The sequence below is a fragment of the Mus caroli genome, chromosome 3 (assembly GCF_900094665.2).
Source record: "Mus caroli chromosome 3, CAROLI_EIJ_v1.1, whole genome shotgun sequence".
Taxonomy (NCBI): domain Eukaryota; kingdom Metazoa; phylum Chordata; class Mammalia; order Rodentia; family Muridae; genus Mus; species Mus caroli.
In genome coordinates, this window is record NC_034572.1 from 118414299 (window position 1) to 118421599 (window position 7301).

The 7301-nt window shown below is 34.3% G+C and overlaps 1 long non-coding RNA gene across 1 annotated transcript in view; it reads left to right on the forward strand.

The window, feature by feature from the left end:
• LOC110291696 overlaps window positions 1-5697 on the forward strand; it is a 10246-nt gene extending 4549 nt beyond the window's left edge. The window contains exons 2-3 of the long non-coding RNA XR_002377596.2: window positions 2382-2421; window positions 2820-5697. This is a non-coding gene — a long non-coding RNA (uncharacterized LOC110291696). The remainder of the gene's footprint in view (window positions 1-2381; window positions 2422-2819) is intronic.
• Window positions 5698-7301: the final 1604 nt, after the last annotated feature.

The following is a 7301-nucleotide window of genomic DNA, read 5'->3' on the forward strand; positions in this document are numbered from 1 at the left end:
GAAGTGGGGGGCGCTATGGGGGACTTTTGGGATAGCATTGGAAATGTAATTGAGGAAAATATGTAATAAAAAAAAACAGTGAAAAAAAAAAAAGATGAGTGGACCGATGATAGAATAAGTTGGCATGCCAATGTGGATGACATATTGTCCACTCCTAGGTTTATATCTATGGACTTTTAATAGATGACAAGAAAAGGAATCAGTCCTCTCATCTATAAACAAATATAAAGCGACACTATATGGACTCAACAGATTATCTATATCTATATTATATTATCTATATCTATGATCTATCATTCACCTACCTACCTACCAACCTATTTCACTTCATATGCAATAACAACTAAAAACTAAGAAACTATCAATTTCAAAGGACTGGCAAGTCATAGGAGGAGTAGGAATGAGAAGGGGGAGTGGTCAATATGATTTAAATAGAGTCATAATGTATGACATTCTCAAAATAAGTGAGTTTGAACTTAAAAATAGATATGGTTAAGGATACATAAACATATGTATACTTTTTTACAACTTTAGGCTTTTTCTCATGTGTATGTGTGTTACGTGTGTGTGTGTGTTTTATACATGCGTGTGTGAGTGTGTGTGAGTGTGTATGTGTGTGTATGTGTGTGTGTTTGTAGACCAGAGACATTTACTTTATTTCTGTCTAACTTACATTTTGAAACAAGGTCTCTCCCTCAGTCTGGTGTTGATTGGTTTAGCAAGATTTGCTCTCTAGGGAGCTTCAAGTTGCCTCTCATTCTTCTCACTGTTGGAGTTACAGGCACATAGCAGCACATCTACGATTTGCATGGTGGGTGGGTTTTGAAACACAGGTACATATGTTTGTATAAGAAACACCTTGTGCTTCATCCACTTTCTCAGACTGTATCTCTTTTAATTCACCTAATTCGTTAACATCTGCAACTGTGGATTTTTATAACTTTTTGCTTTCATATCAAGAAGATTTGAATACACTGTCCCTGTTAGGAAAAAAAATGTAGTTATTTTTTCTTCTTGGAAAACTTTCCTTTTATTAATCAGTAATTCTCTTATTTATTCCTAATGCTATTTCATATGGAGCAAATTAAATCAATGAATGTGTATCATTTGACTTGGACATAATCATATTAAGGAACTGAGCCTCAGTCTCTGGGAATAGAAAAATCTTCTGTGGGATAGGGCTCAGAGAAGGGGAAATGCCTTTCTGGTTTGAGTGAAAATGTGCAGTGCATGAAAAGTATCCAATATAACACTCTGCTTTGGATATTTACAGCCTGTAGGCTGCTTCCTCGCATTTACTGTTTCCTACCAAGGTTAGCTGACCCTGCCTCCTTGTTCAGCTATACACAGTAACATGGTTTTGAGTTTGTCTGCATATAATAACCCTGCCTTCTCCTCTTGCCATGTACAATAACTCCCTCCCATTTTTACTTTGTGTAATAACATGCTGGCCTGTACACTGTAGTTCTTCACTCAGAGAGATGCTTGCTTCCTATACTTGTTCCAATTCTATAATGTATCTGAATTATATTATACTGTTCATCAAAATATCATGATATGGTTCATTCAAATGACCGATTTTCAATGGTGCATTTCTAATTTGTACCCAGAACTCTCTTTTGCCCTTAAAAAAATCAAACAATCTGAATGATATTCAACAGATTCTTGTATCACTTAAGTTCCTATTACTATTACTGTAAACTAGTACTTAGTGTTATTACTGTGTATCACGACATTTCCATAACATTTTTTTCTGTTAAAGAAATTATTTTAATGTTGCCTATAAAGATCCCAACTCCACATTTGAGGGATGCATTATTGTTCAAAATTGTCTAGATTAGCAGTCTTTTGTTTTTTACCAATTTCATTATTACCGATTTCAGTTTCTAAAAGAAAGTATTCTGTTCTCTTTTAGTCTTTTAAAAATTATAATTTACATTATAGAGATAATTATACATGTCATTATTAATCTAGGTATAGACACACAGATGCATTAGTGACTAGATTTTTTTTTTGAGCTTTACCTTCAGAAAAGTTCCTACAGGTCTGCAATTACTCAGCCTATGGATGTTTTCAGTATGTTTCTAAACTCTTCTCTCTTGGGTAACATCTAATGGCATCTGTCCTCAGTACACAGAGGCCCAGTTCTTAGTTTTTTTTCCCTGGGTCTTTGCTGGTGGTTTATATAATAATCTTAGTCCTTTGTGGATTTCATGGAAGCGTTGAATTCATTTTCTCCTTGCTTATGGCTTGGCACTGTTTCTAGATTTCCTCATTTGTAAATTAAAACTGTGTGACACTCTGGGGATTTTTTTTTTATTTTGTTTTGTTCACCCAATACTAATCTTGAAAGTATTCAAATGACTTTCTTTGTTTTACAGACAACTTGTGTTTCAGAAGACATTTCTTGATGTTCTATAGGTGAGAGACCTGGGATGTGGCACTCACTCTTCTCTGTCAGAAGTGTTATGTCAGTCTCCTCAGTCAAGAGACCTAATTGTGAAGCCTGCTTTGTAACTTCCAAGCTTACATAATCTTTAAATTAAGTTGTTGCCAAAACACAATGATTGTTAATGCCATTTTAAAATTTCTGTTCCAGATAGTAATTGAGAAGCTCACATAAAAGTTGTACAGAACAAATCCTTCTCATTAGCAAATTCCTGCTCTGGGAGATTTAGTTTCACCACCTTGCTTATTTTTGGATATGTGTACACAAGTCAGAGGGTTCAGTGATTCTAAATGCTCACTTCCAAATGGGCTCAAGAAAGGTTTTGTATGGCCTTTTCTTTAATTTTTATTGACTTTTTTTGGTATTACAGGATGGAACCCTTAAGTCCTTGTTCATGCTTGGCAGATACTGCTATACCACATCTTTCTGATTCAAACCTGAACAATGAGATTGATAAGAATGAACAATAAAGATCAAAGAACTATAGGCCCTTATGGTCTTCTTTGGATGGGCATATTTGAGGGATTTTAGAATCCTTAACCTGTACCAGCCAAGAATGGTCTGAGAGAAATCAGCCAATGGTTTTTGCATCTCATTTGTTTTTCATAAATTAAAATATGGGGTGACAGGGAGAGTCCTGCGGTAAAGAGCACGTATTCTTCTTCCAGAGGACCAAAGCTGGAATCACATCACCAGTATCATACAGTTCACAGCCACTTGTGACTCACATTCCAGCAAATAAATTTCCAGCAACAGAGACCCTTACAGAAAACCACAACCTATCAAATTGCAGAGAACAAGAAGTATTGTGATTCCTATTTTCAGCTTGTATATTCACTTGCCACACAATGCCTGCCGTTAAGGCTCATGAATCATTGCTGAAGAGTTCCAAATAGACTTTAAGGTTTAAAGAAGCAGGGGATTTGTATATCCTCGAATGTCAGGGAGGCAACACCCAGAAATTCTCATTAGCATGGCTTCCTAAATAAACCTGAAAAAGGTTGACACCAATGAAAGGGCTAACATGGGGGCAAGGGATGCCCAGAGGGCTTCAATCTTAGAAAAAAGACCTTCAATCAACTGGAAATGCTGAGAATGGGAGAAACAGTATTCCCCAGGAAAGAACTCACCAGTTGCTTGTCCAAGTACAAGTGAACAATCCTGAGACCATATACAAGTAACTTTTTGCAGAGACAGGTGGTTTTATTTATGTGTTTAGGTTGTAAAGAAAACGGCGCTATGAACTTGAAAGAGAATGGTAGAGGGGTTGGAGAAAGAAAAGCAAAGCAAATAAATTATATATTTATATTATAAATATGAAAATAAACCAATTGATGATTGGTTTAATCCTTATTCATTGTATTCATTTAGCAATCTGACAAAGAACACAATTAATAAAAATGATCTGAATGAATGTACTAATGAAAGCAAACATATATAGCTTAAAAGATATATGACAAAATAAATGTCTCTTTTGATTTCATACTTTTCACACAATATTTTAAGGAAACATGCTTGTCTGGAAACTTGTTGAACCTTGAACTTATCACTCTCCAGCCCCAGCATGGATAGTGCTAGATTTACAATTCTGTGACAATATGCCTGGTTTAACACACTTCCTTTAAACAATGCATCACAGAATCCCTACAGATATTCATACATCTGCATATATGAGTATTAAGAGTGTCAGATGACAGATAATGAGAAATTTTGGACTAATCAGAAATCTTACCTAAAGAGTCCAGACATTTGAATTTAATATGCTAGCCTATTCAGTTGTAGCAAAAGGTTTTAATCAAGGGAATACGGTATGGAAAGCAATGTTTAAAAAGTATTAGTCTAGGAACAGTGTAGATATTACTTGTATGATAAATGCAAATATAAAAAGGGAAAGATTGGAGAATCTTGTCATAGCAGGTCAAATAGACAGAAGAAAATGAACTGCAGAGTCATTAACAGAGAAAAATTGAACAAAAAAAAAAATCTGATAGGAGATTAAGCAGTGGTAGCAGTCAAATTAATTCTAACATCATGACCCAATTATATTGGAATGAATGTTAAGGATGTTGATAGAATTGTGAATTTAGAAAGCATAGCAGGCTGAGAGGGCAGATGTAAAGCAAGACATCTGAACAGCTGGCGTTTTTTCTTTTTAAGTGACGGCAAAAGAAATCCTCTCACAAGCCATCAACACATAGCTGGATTCACTGAGGCATAGATGAGGAGAGCAGAGAAGCAGCAGAAGCAAACAGACCTGCATGCTGAATACTCTAACAGAGATGAAATGTTCCCTCTGAGTAACGACTGAGTTCACCGGGGTGGCCAACGCTGCCAAATCACTGCTACAAACACTGCAATGCTCAAAAATAAATTCAGACAGCAAAGAAACTTTGGAGTAACATATGCATATAATGACCCCCCCCAAAAAAAAAAAAAGAAATAGAGTAACAAGATGATTAGAGTTAACTCATTGTGATGAGGCACCTCTATGTTAGACAGTCTTTTCTCTAGTTTCTTTGGACATTATCTCCTTTCTTTCTGTGGATGACATACAATGGAAAATTAGACTTGAGAGTCACTCCTCTTCCTTTAAGACAAAGAATTGTTTCAATTCACCATGTCCATTGCCATGAATTCTGTCCTATTCAGTGGACAAGATTTTTCCTTCATGCTACTACTCCACATAAGCTATTTCAACATTCTTGCCTACATTTTTGGTTTAACTTAAGGGATAAAGAAGTATATACATGTCTCATACTCTTAAGGATTAGAATCACATAAACATGAGGAGTGACTGTCCTTGTCTAGTCATTACGCATAAGAAAATACCATGAATAGAATGTCTCATTCCTTGAATCTCTGCTCTGAACTTTGTCACTGTAACTCCTTTCATGGGTATTTTGTTCCCATAGAAATACTGAAACAAAAATTAAATAGAGAAACTATGGTACTAGATGACATTATAAATCAAGTACATGGAATAACAACTTACATAACTCTCCATCAAAACATGAAGGAAAATACTTTCTTTTTCTCAAAACCTAAAACACTTTCCAAAATCTGCCATGTATTAGAATAAAAGGTAAGTCTCAATAAACTTAGGAAAACTGAAATAATATCCTTAATACTATCTGATCATGAAGGTAAAGTTGGATATTAACAATAACAGCAATTACAACAACAACAACAATTTATTGACACTAACAAAAGACATAACTGGATGTTAATTGGGCCAACCAATAAGTCAAGAAGGAAATTATATAAATTATTATATAATATTATACCATATTATATAATATAACCATAATATAACATATAGAATTATTTCTACTATATAAAACACATGATATAATATAACATTAATACATTATTATTAAGTAGCAGTACTAACAAATGAAAATTGAAACAAATCATGACAAATTTATGCGGCACAAAACCAGCAGGTCCAGCAATAGTCTATAACATTAAGTGCCTATGTAAAACTAGTGGAGAAATCTTAGCAACACAGTGCAGCATCTGAACTTAGGTAAAAAAGCACAAACACCCAAAGAAAACAGATGGGAAGAGACAATAAAAGTCAGACCTGATATTAATGAAATGGAAACAGATGAACAAGCAAAAGACAAACAAAAAAAATGAAATTATGAATTAGTTCTTTGAAAAGATTTTTTAAAATTGAGGCACCTTTATCTCAATTAACCAAAAGAAATAAAGGTTCAAATTAGTAAAATTCAAGATGAAATAGAAGCATTAAAATTTATACTAAAGAAAGTTAGAAGGCCATAATAAGTTATTTAAAAATTCTATACTCCAATTGTTGGCTGTAAGTAGCTGCATCTGTCTCAGTCAGCTGCTGCTACAACCTCTCAGAGGACAGCCATGCTCTGCTCCAGTCTGCAAGTACAACGTGGCATTAGTGATAGTGTCAGGGTTTCGTGACCAGGAAGGGGACAACATTTGGAATGTAAGTAAAGAAAACAATTTAAAACAAAATTTTATACTCCACTAAACTGGAAAATACTGAAGAAATTAATAATTTCTAAAAGTATGTAAAAAGTAAATTAAATAGTTTAAGTAATGTAGTAAGACATTTAAATATAACCAAAACAGCCAATAAGATCAATTCAATAAGATCATTCACTAATATTTTACCATAAAATAACTTTTGGATATAATCCAGAATTCCGACAAAGGGTTATAATATACAAAGAATAAAAAAAAAAAAAACTAAAAAAAGTTAACAGTAAGAAAAACAAACAACTAAATGAGGGGTTATTGAAAAAAATGTTTTTAAAAAATGAAAGACAAATGGCAATGAACTATTTTTAAATGTTCATCATCTTCCAACATCAAGGAAGTACAAATTAAAACTACTTTGTGATTCATCTTACCACAGTTAAAAATGTTCAAAGTCAAAAGAAAATGGAAAGGAAGGCAGGGAGGGAGGGAGGGAGGGAGGGAAGGGGTTATGGAAGACACTGGAGTGGAGAAACGCTGGGATAAAAATGATTTAAATAGTGTACCCAGGTATGAAATAATTAAAAATAATAAAATAAATGCAAATTACATGAGACAATTTTTAAACTCTTCTTTCCAAGTTTCTTACTCTTGGCTCTTCACATCACAGGAAGAACTACATTTGCCATTTGGGGGTTTCCACAAGTCAATAGATTGGCCTGAGAGTTCTGGAAGATCCATCCATAAGGCACCATTCCTCTCTAATGAGCACTGTTTCCATTGTTTTATCACTTATTCATCCTGGAGCTTCTTTGAGGCAGCTTGTATTCTTTTATGTGCTTGGCAAACATGTGGAAGATAGGCCATCTATTTAACTGACAGGAAGTTTCCCTGG